Below are 22129 nucleotides of genomic sequence, written 5' to 3' on the forward strand. Positions count from 1 at the left end.
TCGAAAATGTAAACAAGTTTTTTAATTTAAACAAGTAAGGAAGGCTAAGTTCGGGTATAACAGAACATTACATACTTAGTTGAGAGCTGTGGAGACAAAGTAAGGGAAATCACCATGTTGTAAAAAGAACCTAGGGTAACCCTGGAATGTGTTTGTATGACATATGTATCAAATGGAAGGTATTAAAGAGTATTTTAAGAGGAAGTGGGCCATATTTCTATAGATAGACGCCATTTAGGGATATCGCCATAAAGGTGGCCCAGGCTTGACTCTAGAATTTGTTTGTACGATATGGGTATCAAATGAAAGGTATTAATGAGTATTTTAAAAGGGCGTGGGCCTAAGTTCTATAGGTGGACGCCTTTTCGAGATATCGCCATAAAGGTGGACCAGGGGTGACTCTAGAGTTTATTTTGTACGATATGGGTATCAAATGAAAGGTATTAATGAGTGTTTTAAAAGGGCGTGGGCTTAAGTTCTATAGATGGACGCCTTTTCGAGATATCGCCATAAAGATGGACCAGGGGTGACTCTAGAATTTGTTTATACGATATGAGTATCAAATGAAAGGTGTTAATGAGTATTTTAAGAGGGCATGGGTCTTAGTTCTATATGTGGACGCCTTTCCGAGATATCGCCATAAAGGTGGACCAGGGGTGACTCTAGAATTTGTTTGTACTATATGGGTATCAAATGAAAGGTGTTAATGAGTATTTTAAAAGGGAGTGGGCCTTAGTTCTATAGGTGGACGCCTTTTCGGAATATCGTTATAAAAGTGGACCAGGGTTGACTCTAGAATGCGTTTGTACAATATGGGTATCAAACGAAAGGTGTTAGTATGTGTTTTAAAAGGGAGTGGGCCTTAGTTCTATGGGATATCGCCATTAAGGTGGACCAGGGGTGACTCTAGAATGCGTTTTTACAATATGGGAATCAAATGAAAGGTGTTAATGAGTATTTTAAAAGGGCGTGGGCCTTAGTTCTATAGGTGGACGCCTTTTCGAGATATCGCCATAAAGGTGGACCAGGGGTGACTCTGGAATTTGTTTGTACGATATGGATATCAAATGAAAGGTGTTAATGAGTATTTTAAATGGGCGTGAGCCTTAGTTCTATAGGTGGACACCTTTTCAAGATATCGCCATAAAGGTGGACCAGGGGTGACTCTAGAATTTGTTTGTATGATATGGGTATCAAATGAAAGGTGTTAATGAGTATTTTAAAAGGGTGTGGGCTTTAGTTCTATAGGTGGATGCCTTTTCGAGATATTGCCATGAAGGTGGGCCAGGGGTGACTCTAGAATTTTTTTGTACGATATGGGTATCAAATGAAAAGTGTTAATGAATATTTTAAAAGTGAGTGGGCCTTAGTTCTATATGTGGACGCCTTTTCGAGTATCGCCATAAACGTGGACCAGGGGTGACTCTAGAATGTGTTTGTACGATATGGGTATCAAATTAAAGGTATTAATGAGGATTTTAAGAGGGAATGGCCCTTAGTTGTATATGTGAAAGCGTTTTCAAGATATCGACCAAAATGTGGATCAGGGTGATCCAGAACATCATCTGTCGGGTACCGCTAATTTATTTATATATGTAATACCACGAACAGTATTCCTTCCAAGATTCCAAGGGCTTTTGATTTCGCCCTGCAAAACTTTTTCATTTTCTTCTACTTAATATGGTAGGTGTCACATCCATTTTACCAAGTTTTTTTCTAAAGTTATATTTTGCGTCAATAGACCAATACAATTACCATGTTTCATCCCTTTTTTCGTATTTGGTATATAATTATGGCATTTTTTTCATTTTTCGTAATTTTCGATATCGAAAAAGTGGGCATGGTCATAGTCGGATTTCGGCCATTATTTACGCCAATACAAAGTGAGTTCAGATAAGTACGTGAACTGAGTTTAGTAAAGATATATCGATTTTTGCTCAAGTTATCGTGTTAACGGCCGAGCGGAAGGACAGACGCTCGACTGTGTATAAAAACTGGGCGTGGTTTCAACCGATTTCGCACTTTTTCACAGAAAACAGTTATCGTCCTGGAATCTAAGCCTCTACCAAATTTCACAAGGATTGGTAAATTTTTGTTCGACTTATGGCATTAAAATTTCCTAGACAAATTAAATGAAAAAGGGCGCAGCCACGCCCATTTTGAAATTTTCTTTTATTTTTGTATTTTGTTGCAACATATCATTACTGGAGTTGAATGTTGACATAATTTACTTATATACTGTAAAGATATTAACTTTTCTTTTAAAATTTGAATTTAAAAAAATTGTGTTTAAAAAGAGGGCGTGGTCGTTCTCCGATTTTGCTAATTTTTATTAAGCAGATATATAGTAATAAAAGTAACGTTCTCGCCAAATTTCATCGTGATATCTTCAACGACTGCCAAATTACAGCTTGCAAAACTTCTAAATTACCTTCTTTTAAAAGTGGGCGGTGCCACGCCCATTGTTCAAGATTTTACTAGTTTTCTATTCTGCGTCATAAATTCAACTCACCTACCAAGTTTCATCGCTTAATCCGTATTTGGAAATGAATTATTGCACTTTTTCGATTTTTCGAAATTTTCGATATCGAAAAAGTGGGCGTGGTTATAGTCCGATATTGTTCATTTTAAATAGCGATCTGAGATGAGTGCCCAGGAACCTACATGCCAAATTTCATCTAGATACCTCAAAATTATTCAAGTTATCGTGTTAACGGACAGACGGACGGACGGACATGGCTCAAACAAATTTTTTTTCGATACTGATGATTTTGATATATGGAAGTCTATATCTATCTCTATTCCTTTATACCTGTACAACCAACCGTTATCCAATCAAAGTTAATATACTCTGTGAGCTCTGCTCAACTGAGTATAAAAAGACGCATTTTACGAGCATATTTTAAGTGTTTAGTTCGTGAGCTTGCAATCTTCTCTCTTTTGATATATTATCAACTTTTTTTGTAGCCTCGTTTTTATGCAAACCATAAATGTAATGATACCCATATTACCTTCCTGGTCACAGTAGAATTTCCCGTTCATATATCGGTCTAACAATACAAGTAAAATAGTTATATGTATTGTAAAATTGTTGTTTCAAGAATTCTAAATAACGACTTCCACTACCACTCGTCCAAGCACGTTCCACTTTGCGAAACTCATAGCGTTTTTCCGTCTCCCTTTTTAACAAACTCTTTAGAAACTATTACAAAACTTTAATGCATTCCTTCAACTTCTCATTAGTGCTACAAGATCTTACGATTGTGCAGATTGTCTATAGTTTTCTGGCATTTTGTCTAATTCGCAGCCCTAATGGGGGAGAACACGTAGAAATTGCTGATGCTATTACATGCATGATTTGAAAAGGATGTTCTCACAAAGATGCTTTAGTCATATATTAATAAATTCTGCTTCGAAATGAATGCCATTCAAAGCACATTACTTTAATTTGGTCCAATATATGAAGTAGCGATATACCTGAAAATCAGTTGAATATCTTTGTGGAGTACCTTACAATATGGAGAGTCACCTCTTTCGTTTATATCATCTTGTTTTTATCATTGCGCCTATAAGGATCCATTCTTAACGATCTTCTTCTTGCCTTTTGAACAGTAATTGTTGGACTTCCACGCTGGTATCCATGTAGCAGGATGATAATGGCGTGTTTTTTCTTTCGCTCGTTGCCTTCTACCGATAGGTACGTAATGTTGAAATAAGGCAGCTGACACGACGTATTTTCTTAACATTACCTACCAGCTTGGCATAACAAACGCTGAAATCAACCTGAACCCAGAAACATTTCATTCAAATAAGAGTCATGACTCCAGTATCAGCGTGGAGGAGTTCACTTGAAGCCACTTTACTGTGCTGGGTTGTTTCTCAACATTGTCAGGTGCATTTTTAGTTTGTCATATTAATTTTAGGCTCCCGATGTCGCTTTCTAACTCTTTTAGTATGTTATGGTTGTAATCCTAAAGGACTTGTCCTTCTGCCCATGCTTCAGTACATTTTGTAGAATGTTATGCTGACCGTGAGCCTATCCATGTGAATAACCTTCCAATCCCGAGTCGGAATATTCAGTTTCTGGCCCTTCAAAATGTTCAGCGTATCCTACGACTTCCACAAGCATGGCGTCTATACCTTTACCTTATCTGTCAAGACGGTCAAAGCTATATTCAGCACCTCAAACCGTGGTCTTGTAACTTGCCTTCGTCTACTGTATATGAAACAAATATATTTCTAAAGCACGACATGGCGTATGAGTAACAAAGGATAAATGACCAACTAACAGGAACACCTTTCAAGTTTGAAAGTTCGGAAGCTCACTGTTTTTAGTTGCTACTTTCTTGGGTGCTCAAAAATCAATTCACAAAGCTGAATAAAGTTCAAGCCACTTTTCTTCAATATTAATTAAACGAGAACTTATATAACCGTAAGTTTCATTTGTAGCTCTCATAAATAAATGTGAAAGAAATAAAATAAAATAAAAATATTTAATTAGTGAGTGTGTATTAATAAGCACCCATACATACATACATACATACGTACTCATGCATGCTTGAATATCCGCTCCCCACTTAACACTCATTTTATGCGCTCTCTGCTTTAGCTCTTCCAGCAGGTTTTCAAAATTATAAATTGAATATTTGTAAATATTTTAAACACAAAGTGCTCAACGACTTTGTTCAAGCTTGAGGCGTGCGGAGTAAAAAGCAAACACAAAATAAGCAAAACAAATGCGATGGTATTTTTCGGTCGGAACGAAACAAAATAAATAGAGAGAGTATAATGTATAACTTGAAAGTATACTCAGTGCAAGGACTTTACCACTTTATTGGTAGATCTACCAACTTTTTAGCCCATTTTCATTTTCTACCACTTCTACCACCAAAGCCCAAAAATGTACCAACATTTGCATTTGTAAGGAAATTAAGAAACGATTCAATTTCGAAGACGAAAAGTTACACCCTTTGGAAAATGTTGATTAAAAAAAATATTAATTCTAGTCAAATGACAATGATTGTTCCCTTACTTAAAGCTTTTCCATTTCACAAGACTTCCATGGAAATTCTTAATAACGAATGGCGATCATTTATGTTATATGATAAGGAAATAATAGAAAAGATATTTTCCGACGATATTCTTAAAGGGTGGATAAAATTGGGAACTGAAAAGAGTCTTCTAAAAGAAAATTTGAGTGAATAAATGTTCTCCTTAGCAATATTACCTCACAGTAGTGCAGCCGCAGAAAGGTAGTTCTCTATAATGAACGATATAAAAACCGCCAAGCGTAATGGATTAAAAATTTCAAGCATTTCCAATCAAATATTAATAAAGGAGTATTGTATCGGACGGACTTTATTTCAGCCTCCAATTAAATTAATAAGATTTTATAAAAAAATTTACTTTGTAGAAGGTGATTTTGTTCCTTGTATTTAATAACACCCATATGGAACTAGATATTTCCTTTGTTTTTTTCTGACAATTTTGTTTTGTTGAAATTCGGTTCTTATTTCGAAAAATTTGTGCGCAAATTCAAACAAGAAATACATTTTTTTATAAAAGAAATGTAGTAAATGAGCTCACAAATATTTTCCTGCTATATTTTCATCAGTTTTTTATGAATAATTTTGAACGAAAATAAAAAAGTTTTAAGTAAACGATAACATGCCCAAAGTCGGTTATTTTGTAGCAGAAAAATACTGGTACATTGGATAGTTGTTGTTGTAATGAGACATATCGGTAAAGTTTCCTCAGTATTTCAAGCTCAAAATATGGGAAAAAGCAAGTATGATATAGGCATTAGATATGTATGTATATACAAATTTAAATGCATTTTTTGTTTTGTTTACATATTTTTTAAGTATTATTTCCGTGAAATGTGCTTTTTTTGTTTTACAATAAAATATGAATTGTTTTGTACAAATAAAAAATGTAGCTATTGCTTTCTTGAAAAAAAAAAATCTACCAACTTCTGCCACTATTTTAATTTTTCGTCTACCAACATTCTCTTTTTAAAAGTCCGTGCACTACATGAACAAATAAACAGATCCCGCATTAAAAAATGAGAGAGGAAAAAATCATAGTTGGCTGGGAAATAAATTTTCTCGGCGTGACGTCACGCTTTTGACACCATGTTTCATTACTGACGCAGTGTTCAGACTTTTTTCCAATCGGAGTATTTTGCTCCACTCTTACCTCCTACTATATATTTTATCTCAAAAGTTTATGTGGCTCGAGTTGAAAACTAAATAGTATTACTACCTAATATCTTTTGGTTGAAGTTTTCATTGCATACGTATGACAAGTGGCGATTAGATGAAATAATGCGAATTCATTGTTCGTGTCTTAAGACAAGTTTGTTCACATTTTACTCACAGTTTTTGTACTATTTTCGTACGGAATGAGAATAGAAGGAGTGAAATGTGTCCGGACGCGCTCAGTAAATGCCGCCAAAATGAGGTCAGCTAACCCGTTTTGCCTCCATGTTTGAACAACCCGGAGGGTACCCCGTCATTACTTGGCACTTTGTGATTTTTTAGCCATGATATTGCCATTCTCACTTCGCCATAGTTGGATGCCGGAGCGTGTTTTTCGTCATCGGCAAACCGCCTGTCACTAAGAGGGCATGAAATATGTATGGTAAACCGAAAACAATAATAATAATATTTTTCGAGATAAATATCCGGGCACATAGAGCCTACTTTTCTTCCAGAATGTGGTGTGCTTATGGGAGCATTAAATAGTCATACTTCACGTTTCAAGCCGTGCATAAGGCTGAGAAAAATTTCATGGCAAAAACACAATCGATGAGATTGCCAAGCCACCAAATCAATTTGATGTTAGTTGTTCGCCCGCTTTCAAAAAGGAAGAAAAAATATACTCCGAAAATTTAATTTTTACTCCGGCGTAGTCGTTTACTCAGGTAATAATTTTAAATACTCCGAAAACTGGTAGCGAAATATGAGAAAAAAATTTATAAATCGAAAAACTTCAAAAGCCCTACGTCATCAAACTTTTTTTTCAAATTCGATAACAAATACAACAATCCCGGAATGCGAGATCTTGGCTCATTTGTTTATGCGTGCACTAAATACACATACAAAGTTTGAGAGCTTACTCGGTTCTGAGAGCGCCCATCATTTGCTCAGCTTTCGTCTCACGAGCATTCAACTACCAACTATCCGCTAAGTTTATGTAAATAATAACTTTGAATAATATTGAAAAAACCAGCTGATTTTTGTTTTGATGCCAATGCGACTACTCTCAGTGTCTGACTCTAGTTGGCAGCGGTAATTTCTATTGATCGATTGTTCTGCAACGAATCAATGATTTACTTTGCTTTGTTTTTAAGTGATTTGTTCTTGTTCACATCTAAAGGAAATTGTGAAACGCCATTCAGTTTATACGTTTTTTATTGAATTATTTAGCATTTTGCTTGGATCTCATTAAAATCGAAGACGAGTGCAAAAGTCATTTGTCAATTTGATCAGTTTCTATTGAATGTTTTGTTTTTTCTTGTTTTTGTCTAATGATATTTATGGAACTGAGTCATATTTGTAGATTATTGCATATATTAAGTATTTGTGAATGTAGAAGTTATATACATTTATTTCCCTTTTGTGTTTTAGGTTTATATCAACGTTGTTGTTGCGAATTAATCATTGCAAATTAATTGTTTTGTTGCTCAATTAAATATTTATATCTATTTTGTTATTTGTTTTTTGCAGTAAATCTTTAGATTACACTAGGAATGTGCTTTATTTATATTTTATAGCAAAAATCTAAATGTTTATATTTTGACTAACGTGCAAAGTTCAATTGACAATTAGCTGATTAAATCAATCTCTTTTTTTCTTGCAAAACCTTCGACCATAAAGCACCCTGCCATTTATTTTAAGTTAATTTAATTTCTGTTCGAACCCAAACCTCTAGAGTTGCATGGATCGATTATATGCATAGGAGAATGGTCGTCAACACAACTTTCGGAACTGGTTCTATTGCAAAAGGACCATCAGAGGCCTGTCCTGAGAAGCCAAATATCTTGGCATTATAATTGATTCCAAATAAGGCTGGAGAAGGAGCGTTGAGATGAGATCAAAGAAAGCTCAAGAAGCATACTATACCTGCAAAAAGGCTTTTGGATGGAACTGGAGACTGGCACCACATAACATTAATGGCATGTACAGCACAGTCATTCGACCGATACTAACATATGGAGCTCTGGTCTGGTGGAAGGCGCTAGACAAAAAGAGTAATCAACAGAAGGTCGGGAAGGTACAAAGGTTGGCATGCCTGGGAATGTCAGGCGCCGTGAGCAGCGCACGACAGGAAGCGTTAAATGTTATCTTTCACTTGACGCTTCTACAAGTCTTCATGCAGGAATTAGCCGCAAGAGGAACTCTACGACTAAGAGAATCCAACATGTAGAAAGCTAAGCACGGACACGCCACGATTCTGGACGATACGACGAACGGACAATTAAACGGAATAATAACCGACCTAACATCCAAAACCGACCACATCACAGCGGTTTTGGACTTCCAGGTTAAGAGCATATTATATCCTACAAGGGAGGAATGGGAAGAAGGTCCAGACAATGTAGGGGCATTACAATCTGCACCGACCGTTCAAAAATGGATAAGCGAACTGGAAATGGGATGTACTCAACACATCCACAGTTAAGCCAATCATTCCGACTTCCTGACGCATGCAGTATATTCCAGGCCGATTTCTATGTCATAGACAGAGCAGCAAAGCTGCTTCAAGATAGTATGGCCTTATAGCGGCGTAAAGGGCATTACAGTCCAGCATGATAAAATCGGATATCGTACGTGTCATCACAGGTCATTGTGCTATCGCATCAATACTCCGACGGTGGCGAATACCAACAGGCTCCCTCTGCAGAAGCTTTCAGGGCGAGGAAGGAAAGGAGTCCATCTACCACTTTTTCTGCCAATGTCCGGGGCATCAAAGAAGATGGCTCAGATATTTGGGCTCGCGGTTCTTCGACAGCCTGGCAGAGGTTAGGAAGGCAGGCGTCTCGTTTCTTCTCGGGTTCATCAGGGAGAGCAAGTGGTTCGTTAAGGACCACCAGGAGGTAATGGGGTTAAACGAATGTGCCGCCACCCTGCACTTACTGAGGACACTCACAATGGACAAAAATGTCTTCGCGTGGAAGTGTGGGTAATACCCACACACGCCCTCTTAACCTAACCTAACCAAATTTCAGTTGCTGAATCACAATTTGTGTCACTGTCGTGCTTACAGCCACAGCCAAATATTACTCATTGTCACTTGATGGTCATTGCTGTTATAACTGTTACATTTATGGTCCCGCCACTGTCACTGTTATGTTCACACTCCCCTTTGCTGAAGCGATCGAAAACAACACTCTTCACAGAACTGTCTTGGTTTGAGACACTTTTCCCGCCCCTGTTACGTTTATGGTCACTATCACGAATTTAGTCACTATTTATGCCGGCATTCAAGTTAATGTTGTCGTTGTAGCAGTGGTTCGCCCCATCCAATAGGTGCGACCACTCAGAAACTGCCATCAATATATTCTAACAGCAGTCCAAGGAAACTTGCATTTTCAACGGGGGTTGACCAGAGTGAAAGGGGTGTTTGAGGCGTTGGTTCCACCTTGCAATTAAAGAGATGATTGATGTCATATGGGGGCACATTGCAAGCAGGACCTACATATGTGTCGGGGTTGATTCTGGCTAGGTAATAATTTAACCTTTTGCAGTGTACAGATGGAAGTTGAGCTATAGTAACGCGGGTCACCCACCCTAGGGAGAGTGCTTTTTTCTGTCAGTTCAGGGTATTTATCTTTACAAACTGGATTAGCCGGACAATTCATGGAATAAAGGTTCGACGACGCCTTTTTGTAGATATCAGTGAGGAGCTGTTTGTGTTTTTTTTTTTTTCTTCATACGGCTGCATTATCAGGTGCCGTATTTGCAGAGATGACTTCTGAAGCCCCTGGGAGGTGGAGCCTCTTCATTCATAAATAAATAATAAATAAATAATGGGATGCCCACGAAAGTCACTTAGTGTCGGCATACATTCAAACATTTTTATATTGAAGTGCAAATCACAATACATATACAAAATGATATGTACACGGAAACGCTAAATGCTCAACAAATTTTAATGATCCCATTAATGAATAATTTTGAATTAAACATTTTTTCATTGCTACAATATTTTTGAAAAATTTTTTGTTGTGAAGTTGCTAGCATGCTTCAATTATGTACAGGTTGGCTCATCTCATCAGCTGATTTTATTTATGTCATTGCATGGTCGAAGGGATTGTCAAAAGGAGATGGCAAACTCAAAATGAAACCAACACATTGGCAACATTTTACTTACACATACAAAAACTGCTAAGTTTTATGTTTACATTCGATACCATTCGCACCAACACCAATACACAGATTTTGACAATTTGAACAGACATATTTTGTTGCTTTACAGATGAGCCAACCTGTATATAGTTGAACCATGGTTGCTAGTGTAAATTTGAATATCATACAGAAGTGCCTTGACTTCATGTGGAAGTGATTTTTCTTTGCACTTTTATATGAAATTCAGGCACTCTCATATATAAATCGAATTTATATGTGAGGGCATATGGGAGTGCTATGAAATTTTTTTTATGTTCAAAGTGAGAATTTTATCTGTGCTTATTCTTTAGCACAAAACAAAAACAAATGTGCTACAAGTATATGTGGGTTGAACAACTCTGAATTTATGCCGTCTACTTTATTGTATGAGAAAATTTTAAGTTTCTAATCACATATTAACTAAACTTGACCCAAAACTCGGCTTTACCACTATTATTGGCATAACACATGCTGTTCTACTTTATACCTACTTTTGATCATAAATTTATCATAACTCTTCGCCCGTTTTTATTTACTTTCTCCAACTAAGTGTGGTCCATATATTGGCGCATATGTAAATATATCTTCTTATATTCATGGATGTGTATGTATTGAGCCATGTTTGCGCGCAGCAGTGGTTATGCGCAGAAATTCGTCTAGTTAGATGCAACAAGAGCAACCACAACAACATTGATAAGAGACAAACTAAAATAGATACAGATTTCGCCTAGTAAACAAAAAAATGCAAGTTTTGAAATCTTTGTTTCAAACACGTCTCAAGCACAAAATAGATATTTGCTATATCTAAGGAACACGTTGTCAAATGGCCAATTTGGCCTAGCTAGCGCTCGTAAATTAAATTATTTATATCTGTTTTTTTTCCTAAAAGCTTAAGGCCCACTTGCACAATTCCAATTTCTTTTTTTAGCTTAGAGTTAGTTTAAAAAAATTGTCAAACATTTATGTGTTTCTTCCCCCATGCCAAGTTAACTCTGAGCTATAATGTCAACGTGCTGTTCCGCAAGTGGGCCTAAGAGTTTTAAACATTTTCTTTAAGAACATAATTTTTTTGTTTGTATTAGGAATTTTTGTTCCTTTAAAAATTCGCATGCATACAACAAAAATTAGTTATTTGGTATCCATCTTGCTTAATTTTGCAATTAATTTCGCTGCATGAAATATTTATTTAAAAAATTTATTCATGATATGATGAATGATATTTGATCGATTTATTTAAACGTATTTCAATGAATTACAAAGCAGAATATAAAAAGATACCTTGAAGAAAAGTAAAAATTAAAAAAATACGTGCCGCGATTAGCTCCGAAGAGAATTAAGGCCGGGCTGCTCTGCCAATTTTCGTCGCGCTCCTTTAAATTTTTCCTACATGTTGGCGGGACGAGACCTAAATGTTTTACGTTGAATCCAAACGGCATCTGCAAAGCCGATGAGTTTTCATTGAGAAGCTTATCATGGCCCAAATACACTCGGAGTGTTTGACAAAGCACTACCGAGGGGCGACCCCGATCAGAAAAAACTTTTTCCTAATTAAAATAACGTGTTTATAAATTGTTTGATGTTGCTTTGACTGGGGCTAGATCCCAGGAACTCGGTGTGCTAGGCGGGGCCGCCAAAATAAACATATAAAAAAATAAAAATAAAATAAAATAATAAAATTAAATAAAATAAAGATTGCATTAATTTATATATATATAAATTTACTTTATATATGTAACGAGAACAACACTAACATTGATTTACATACGTACAAACATAGACAACACTTACGTAATATATTTATTGTTTAAATATTAAAACTAAAAGCATTAGTACCATTTAACATTGGTATCATTGTCATACTGATTCTTAACTATAAACATAAAAGGTAAACAGCTGCTATATTTTGTGTGTCCTCTTTCTTGTTTATCGTATTTGCCCGTTTTTCCAATATTCTCAAACTTTCCAATGTATATCTGGCTCTCCCGTGTTTGTTCCTATCTATTATTTTTGTATTAGCCAGATCAGCTGAGTGTCCACTTGTTGTGATATGCTGCGCTAAGGCGGTGGTGGTTTTTTTGTTTTGTATATCAGCTTCGTGCTCTTTCAGTCGGATTCCCAGTGCACGTTTGGTAGTCCCTATATATACCCTGCTGCAGTTTTCATTTTCTTTACCTTTACACGTTATTTCATATACCACATTATTTTGTTCTAATTTTTCGGTTGGGCTTTTTGTGTTAGTAAATATACTTGCTAGTGTTTAGTTTGATTTATATGATAAAGATATGTTTTGTTTGTCGTGGAATATAGTTTTGCTTAGGTTTTGGGTAAGTTTAGGTACATAGGTTACACTGAAGTATTGTTTTGACTTATTTTCCTTATGTGCAGTTGTGTTGTTTTGTGCGTTATTTATTTCTCCTATTATTTGTTCTATTAGATTTTTAATTAGGGTGTGTGGGTAGTTATTGCTTTTAAGCATTTTATCAATTTTTTGCAAATTTGTGTTCCAGTATTGCTTGTCACTTATAGTTAGTACTTTCTTTATCAAATTTTTCGCCGTGTTTATTTTGTATTTCATTGGCTGGGACGAATGAAAATTTATCAATCTGCCGGAGGCTAAAGGCTTTGCGTACCACTCAAATGAGAGGCTTCCATTATTTATATTTTTATATATTCTTACGTCCAGGTATGGTATGCTGTCATCTCTCTCCATTTCAATCGTAAACTGAATTTTGTTGTGATATTTGTAAAGTGTTTCTAATATTAAATCCACGTCCTTACGTTTTACAATCGCCAGAATGTCGTCCACATATTTTACTAAAAATTTTATGTCGATGTCATGTTTTTGTTTCAGCTCATTTAGAGTTTTATCAATAAGGTCATCTAGAATTATATCCGCTATTGTAGGTGAGAGCGGATTGCCCATTGGCATACCAAAAGTTTGGGCGTATATGTCGTTGTCATAAATAAAATAATTATTATCGAGCAAACAGTGGTACACAAAGCCTTTAGCCTCCGGCAGATTGATAAATTTTCATTCGTCCCAGCCAATGAAATACAAAATAAACACGGCGAAAAATTTGATAAAGAAAGTACTAACTATAAGTGACAAGCAATACTAGAACACAAACTTGCAAAAAATTGATAAAATGCTTAAAAGCAATAACTACCCACACACCCTAATTAAAAATCTAATAGAAAAAATAATAGGAGAAATAAATAACGCACAAAACAACACAACTGCACATAAGGAAAATAAGTCAAAACAATACTTCAGTGTAACCTATGTACCTAAACTTACCCAAAACCTCAGCAAAACTATATTCCACGACAAACAAAACATATCTTTATCATATAAATCAAACTATACACTAGAAGTATATTTACTAACACAAAAAGCCCCACCGAAAAATTAGAACAAAATAATGTGGTATATGAAATAACGTGTAAAGGTAAAGAAAATGAAAACTGCAGCAGGGTTTATATAGGGACTACCAAACGTGCACTGGGAATCCGACTGAAAGAGCACGAAGCTGATATACAAAACAAAAAAACCACCACCGCCTTAGCGCAGCATATCACAACAAGTGGACACTCAGCTGATCTGGCTAATACAAAAATAATAGATAGGAACAAACACGGGAAAGCCAGATATACATTGGAAAGTTTGAGAATATTGGAAAAACGGGCAAATACGATAAACAAGAAAGAGGACACACAAAATATAGCAGCTGTTTACCTTTTATGTTTATAGTTAAGAATCAGTATGACAATGATACCAATGTTAAATGGTACTAATGCTTTTAGTTTTAATATTTAAACAATAAATATATTACGTAAGTGTTGTCTATGTTTGTACGTATGTAAATCAATGTTAGTGTTGTTCTCGTTACATATATAAAGTAAATTTATATATATAAATTAATGCAATCTGTATACCATAAATTAATGTAAATATTTTTATCTTTATTGTTGTTAATAAATTAGATCACCTCTGATGATGCTAGGAAGTCTAGCGAAACGTTAGGTGGAAAAATTTAAATAAATATCTTTATTTGCAATTAAGAAACGATTGGTCAAAAAAGCCTATTACCAACAAAAATCTACAAAAATAAATTGACCGGAAAAATCATAAAAATAAATAAAATAAAATTAAATAAAATAAAATAATAGAAAATGAAATATACTAAAATAGAATAAAATGAAATAAAATTACAAAAAATAAAACTAAATAAAACGAATTAAAATAAAATAAAATAAAACAAAATAGAATAATATAAAAAAAAAAAATCAAAAAATAAATTACAATAAAATAAAATGAAGTAAAAAGAAAAAAATAAAATAAAATGCAAAAAAGGAAACAAAATAAAATAAGGTAAAAGAAAATACATAAAACAAATAATAAAATAAAATAAACTAAACTAACATAAAACAAAATAAAATAAAATAAAATAAAATAAAACAAAAAAAAAATAAAAAAAAAAAAAAGCAATATAAAAAAAATAGCATAGAATGAACAAGTAAGGACGGGACTGTGCCGAGGGCTTCATACCTTTCATGAATGGGGCTGAACAATAATCTTATCCCGTTCGTAATCTGCAAATAATCGGATGTATGAGATAAGAAATATATAGTGAACAGATGTACATACCTAAACGATATTTAAGATAAATATAAAATACAAAATGGCAAAAAACCGCCTTATCTGAACGATCGGTTGTATGGGATATATATTATATATAGCTCCGATAGAAATGATTTTTACAGGAAATCGTCTATGATATATTAGACTTTATATCACCAAGTTTCACAATTTTATATTTGAAACTAAGGAAGAAATGGCCAAAAATCTTTCTATCTGAACGATCGGTTGTATGGTATAGGTATATACTATATACATATAGCCCCGATCAAAGTGATTTTTTCAGGAAATCTTCCATGATATATTAGAATAAATATCACCAAATTTAACGTTTTTAAGGGAGAAATGGCTAAAAATCTTTCTATCTGAACGATCGGTTGTATGGGATATATATTATATATAGCTCCGATCGAAGTGATTTTTTCATTAAATATTCTATGATATATTAGCATAAATATCACCAAGTTTAACGTTTTTATATTAGAAATTAAGGGAAAAATTTGCTAAAAATCTTTCTATCTGAACGATTGGTTGTATGGGATATATACTATATATAGCTCCGATCAAAGTGATTTTTTCAGAAAATCTATTATGATATATTGAAATATATATCACCGAGTTTCACGTTTATACTTTCTAAATTAAAGGAGAAATGGCCAAAAATCTTTCTATCTGAACGATCGGTTGTATGGGATATAACTATATTTAGCTCCGATCAAAGTGATTTTTTCAGAATATCTTCTATGATTTATTAGAATATATATCACCGAGTTTACGTTTATACTTTCTAAATTGCGGCAGGAATGGCCAAAATCGTGTTATCTGAACGATCGGTTGTATGGGAGATATATGTTATAGTGGTCCGATCCTACCGGATCCGACAAATGTCTAATATAATACAAAAATACATCCTTGTGCCAAATTTCATTGAGATACCTCAAAATTTGAGGGAGTAATTTGCCTTCAAACAGACAGACGGACGGACAGACGGACATGGCTATATCAACTCAGTTCGTCGCCCTGATCAATTCGGTATACTTAATGGTGAGTCTATATTCTATATTTCTCTACGTTACAAACATCGGACCAAAGTTAATATACCATTTCATGTTCATGAAAGGTATAAAAAGAGATGACTAAATAAAATAAAACAAAATAAGATAAAATAAAATAAAAGTAAAACCAAAATAAAAGAAAATGATCTGATATATATGCCTTAGGGCGGGTCGTTTTAAAAATCGCTCATTGCTCTGTGAAAATCGTATTCTAGGGATCAAAATAAGAAACTTTGCTGAAGGAACCATACCTCTAAAACGAATTCTGATGGACATCAGAATGAATATGATTTGCACAGAGCAATGGACGATTTTTTTGCCTCCCCACAAATCGATCCGCCCTAATATGCCTGCTTGCAGCTGCTACTAATGGTAAATAGATGCTATTGCTGTCGTGGTTAAGTTACCCAGAGTGCTGAGAAGGCGAGAGTCGAGCTTGAGCATGCCTGCGTTAGTGAGACTGCGCACCACTACACTTTATAATGCTTTGCCAATTGTATGTTTTTCAAAGGCCGAATTCTAACTGCGATTTACATGTCAAGTCAATCCATCTGTTAAGATCCTTTCAAATGCCTTAGAATGTACATGAAGAAAACTATATGGGAAAGTTGACGACCTATTTCTAAGCACATGATTATCTTTTCCTGTAAGAGCTCTTAAATCGCCATCCAGTAATTATGTTCACTGGGTAATGCTTTCTCACAAAAAGCGTAGGCGCAGTGGAGTGCTGCATTCAGCTGCGTCAATACAAGTTCGTTTACTTATGTATATGGAAACACACCCAAAGCAAGTAGCCATCGATATGCATATAACAAAGTAAATAGCACAAGCATTCAAACATTTTAACAACTACATACATACATACATTTGTGCATACACATTTTCATGCACCTTCATAAGCACAAACATACATACATACGTACAAGGCATAAAGTTTTTGCTTCCAACAACTAGCCATCGGACACAATTCACCATACACCAGACAGCAAGTCAGCAGCAATACCGGCGCCACTTATTTACATACATATCTACATGTGCATGTATATAGAGATGTACGCGTGCGTTTGTACGACTGCATTTGTATGTTTGTTTTCGTTATTTATTATAGTTCAATGCTATGACGTTGGCGTTTTTTTGTTGTTGCAACTTGCAACTTTAACTGACGCAGCTATTTTTAGTATAACTTCATTACGACACAGAAAATTTGCAACCACTTTTTCGCTTTAAAAAATGTGAATGAATGTCGGTCGGTTTATTGCATTATTTTACACCTCTTTGTTTAGTTGTTTTTATTTTTATTGTAATGTACGCTTATTAGCACTTCAAGTTTAACACAAAACTGTTATAATTATTTGTGCTTTGAGGGTGGAAAAAATTAATATATTAACACATTTTTTTTTTCTAAATTTTTTGTCTAGTAAAATTTGTTTCATCCTCATTTTGCACTTTGCCGCTCTACGGGCGAATGTTATCTGCAAGACGTACGCCCACCGTTTCGCAACTGCTTTGACTCGAAGCTTGCGATTCACACTCTCGCTGCTGCTTCGGCTAGAACTTTATTGTTTAGTGAATCCAACAGTTCGTTTTTGTTTGTTTTTGCTTTTTCGCTCATTCACGAATTTAATTGTAGTTGCTTTAATTGTTATTGTTGTTGGTTTTTTTTTTTGCTTTTTTTAATTGCTATCCCCTAACATTTACTTATAGCAGTCATAAATTTCAGCATAAATTGACGTGGGATTAAAATAAGCGATAAACAAAAAAATTCTTTAACAAGTTAAGACACATGCGAGCAGTTTAAGGAAAAGCCGCTAATCAACCGAAAAACCACTTGTCTTGCAGAAGCAACAACACACTTCAACAAACAATACTCGTCTGCCTATTTATAACTTGACTTCATTTGGCTAGACATCGCCTGCAACCAGAAACTTACTAATAAGTAACTGCTTCTTTACTTTTATTGTGGTAGTTTTTTTTTTCTACCCTCTCACAAATCGATTTCAATCAATGCAGTGCTCCGCTGCCAATTACGTGCAGCCGACTGTAAATATAGCCAAGAGCAGACAGACTGCTAGAAGCGCTGTCTCAGCAAAGTGAGGCGGAGTAAAACGTTCGAAGCGCTATATTGCACTATGGGCCAGGCGTATTTAAAAATCTATCTTTAAACGCATCTATCATATTTTCAGATAAACTTAAAAAAATATACTGCAAATTACGATGTGCTCCATAGTAAAGGTTTTCCTTCCTTTCTAAGAATTTCAATGTTCCGATGATTAGAAAGTTTTATTTATTTATTTATTCAAAAGTTAAAATTATAATATGAAATTAAAATATAGTTATAAAGCGACACCAGCAAGGGCCTTAGGCTATAGTTTAGAAAGTTATTCACGATTGTTCTTCATAAAAACAAGAAAGGACCGATTTGTTTTCGACTGTGTAGAAGACCTTATACTTTTCAATGATGTACCTTAGCTATAATCTAATAACGTAGTAAGTTGCTCAAAAAATATAAATTGTCATACCAGTTGAATCGGTTATTTCAAGGAGTATTAGTTTGGGTTTAACCCAAAATGGGATCGCCAATGGTTTTCGAGAAAATGTCTTTGATATTATCGTCCTACTGAAGGTTATGACCAATACTGGAAATATCTAAACAAATACGACCGGTTCTGATTATCTGAGCATCAAATATATCTTGAAACTCTGCATTGGTAGCTATTAAAATTGGTGGATCTATATCTTCTTCTGGTGCTTTCAACCATCGTATCACAAGTTATATAACCATACATGTTCACAAAAGGTATACAAGAGTCACATGTCTTGTTATTTATTTATTTATAATTTTTGAATATACATTTCTAAGTTGCATTATGAAATTATTAACCTGTCAGCGGTCCACTTCTCATTGCAGCGCACAGATACGCTTCCCAAAGGATTTCGGTAGTATTATCGGTGATTAGAGTCCTTTGTAGGATATAAATCCGTACGTTCCGGAAACAATCACCAGCTCTACCATCTGATATGACCGCATCGAATGTTATAGGTCTGTGGATTTTAGTCTCCTTTCAAATATTCTAAGATGGGAGTATTCCAAGCCGATAGGACCTTATAAGGCTACAAAACTAAATCAAAACTTCTAATAAATCTTCATTACCCCTCGCATATATAGCTACGCTCATGAATTAAGTTTGGTTATTAAGTGGTTTACAATGATTCAAATAAATTTTACCGTGTGTACTGGGCAATCGTTTCCCCCGTTTTCTGTTCCGAACTCCTTCCACCTACATCTTTGAACATTTCAAATTATCGCTTTATTGTGGATCCTTGACAAGTTGAGACTTTTAAATCGTATCTCACTGTATCTTACCACGTTTCACTCTTACCCCCCAGCGGGTTAGGGGCTTAGAATATACCCGCGCCAGTTATGCCTGTCAGAAGAGGCGACTAAAATACCAAATTGATTCAAGGGCTTGTGTAGCGCAACCCTTTCAAAGGGTTGCCAGCGCAATTTATAGCTTCGACAATCCAAGTGTGGCCACCGTGGTGTGATGGTAGCGTACTCCGCCTATCACACCGTATGCCCTGGGTTCAACTCCCGGGCAGAGCAACATCAAAATTTTAGAAATAAGATTTTTCAATTAGAAGAAAATTTTTCTAAGCGGGGTCGCCCCTCGGCAGTGTTTGGCAAGCACTCCGGGTGTATTTCTGCCATGAAAAGCTCTCAGTGAAAACTCATCTGCTTTGCAGATGCCGTTCGGAGTCGGCATAAAACATGTAGGTCCCGTCCGGCCAATTTGTAGGGAAAATCAAGAGGAGCACGACGCAAATTGGAAGAGAAGCTCGGCCTTAGATCTCTTCGGAGGTTATCGCGCCTTACATTTATTTATTTTTTTTAATCCAAGTGTCAAACTCACCTACACGTGGCGAATACTGCTTCTTTAGCAGCCGCGGCTCTGACCCCAATTTCCTGTGGATCTAGGAGGTAGGAGGGCGGGATGGCTTAGAAGATTCCATGTGATCATACTATATCGGTCCAGAGATGGTGGGGCTAGTACCTTAATGGTGATTGTTACCAGAACGTACCGGATCTGCATCCGGCAAACGACTATCAACAATATTCCCCAAAACCTTCGAGGAGTATCCTTATCACTACAAGAACAACGTCTTATTCTTCATTTTAATAATACTCTTACTCTTGCTCTTTCCCTTATTCTCACTCTTGCTCTTACTCTTACTACCGCTCTTACACTTTATCTTACTCTTGCTCTTTCCCTTACATTTCTCTCACTCTTACTCTTTTTGTTAACTTTACTTTTACTCTTACTCTTACTCTTGCTCGCACTCTTATCTTACTTTTACCTTTATTCTTACTCTTACCTATTCTTATTTCTACTCTTATTTTAACTCTTTCTCTCTCTCTTACTCTTACTCCTACTCTTACTATTACTTTTATTCTTACTCTTTACTTACTTTTATTCATACTCTTACTCTAACTCTAAATCTAATTCTTACTCTTACTCTTAATGTTGCTCTTACTCTTACCCTTACTTTTACTCTTAATTCTATTCTTACTCTTACACTTGCCCCTACTCCTACACTTATATTCGTATTCTTTTTTCTACCTTTCTTTCCTATATTTTCTTACTCTATCTATAACTCTTAATCTTACTCGTACTCTTACTCTAGCTCTAACTCTTAGTCTTACTTTTATTTTTACTCTCACTCTTACTCTTACTCTAACTCTAACTCTACCTCTAACACTAACTCTAACTCTAATTCTACCTCTAACTCTAACTCTAACCCTAACTCTAACTCTAACTCTAACTCTAACTCTTACTCTTACTCTTACTCTTACTCTAACTCGAACTCTAACTCTAACTCTTACTCTAACTCTTACTCTAACTCGAACTCTAACACTAACTCATACTCTAACTCTAACTCTAACCCTAACTCTAACTCTAACTCTAACTCTAACTCTAATTCTAACACTCACTCTTACTCTCAATATTACTCTTACTCTAACTCGAACTCTAACTCTTACTCTTACTCTAACTCTTACTCTTACTCTTACTCTTACTCTTACTCTTACTCTTACTCTTACTCTAACTCTAACCCTAACTCTAACTCTAACTCTAACTCGAACTCTAACACTAACTCTTACTCTAACTCTAACTCTAACCCTAACTCTAACTCTAACTCTAACTCTAATTCTAACACTCACTCTTACTCTCAATCTTACTCTTACTCTAACTCGAACTCTAACTCTAACTCTACCTCTAACACTAACTCTAATTCTAACTCTAACTCTACCTCTAACTCTAACTCTAACCCTAACTCTAACTCTAACTCTAACTCTATCTCTAACTCTAACTCTAACTCTTACTCTTACTCTTACTCTTACTCTAACTCGAACTCTAACTCTAACTCTTACTCTAACTCTTACTCTAACTCGAACTCTAACACTAACTCTTACTCTAACTCTAACTCTAACCCTAACTCTAACTCTAACTCAAATTCTAACACTCACTCTTACTCTCAATCTTACTCTAACTCTAACTCTTACTCTAACTCTAACTCTAACTCTAACTCTAACTCTAACTCAAACTCTAACTCTAACTCTAACTCTAACTCTAATTCTAACACTCACTATTACTCTCAATCTTACTCTTACTCTTACTCTAACTCCTACTCTTGCTCCTACTCTTACCTCTACTCCCAAACTTATACTCTTGTTCTTTTCCCTACTTTCCTTTCTTATCTTGAAGGAAATATCAACAGTGGCTTTTCGTTTTCCTTATTTTTCTTTTCCTTTCCATCTTATCTATGTTAATTAGTATGTTAAATTGATAAAGGAAAATCATTGAAAACATTTTTTTTGGTTTTGTAATAGGTTACTCATACGACACAAAACACTCGCAGCCCCTACCCAAAATTTTACTTTTGCAATAATCGAATTTATTTACTTGTAATAAGCGTTATCTACAAATATACATACATATATACATTATAAAAGAAATTGTAGGCTTTTGACTACAAATGAAAGTTTG

General features: G+C 35.1%; 1 protein-coding gene across 3 annotated transcripts in view; it reads right to left on the minus strand.

Moving 5' to 3' along the window:
- LOC137240952 (sodium- and chloride-dependent glycine transporter 1) overlaps positions 1 to 18135 on the minus strand; it is a 56233-nt gene extending 38098 nt beyond the window's left edge. The window contains exon 1 of one of the 3 annotated variants that reach the window (XM_067767979.1): positions 18016 to 18135. The gene's annotated coding sequence lies outside the window, so the exon portion shown is untranslated. Of the gene's footprint in view, positions 1 to 17008; positions 17944 to 18015 lie in introns of those variants that run through there. The other 2 variants (XM_067767983.1, XM_067767977.1) reach the window with 2 other exon arrangements.
- Between the last annotated feature and the right edge of the window lie 3994 nt (positions 18136 to 22129).

The sequence above is a fragment of the Eurosta solidaginis genome, chromosome 2 (genome assembly GCF_040869045.1).
Source record: "Eurosta solidaginis isolate ZX-2024a chromosome 2, ASM4086904v1, whole genome shotgun sequence".
NCBI lineage: Eukaryota > Metazoa > Arthropoda > Insecta > Diptera > Tephritidae > Eurosta > Eurosta solidaginis.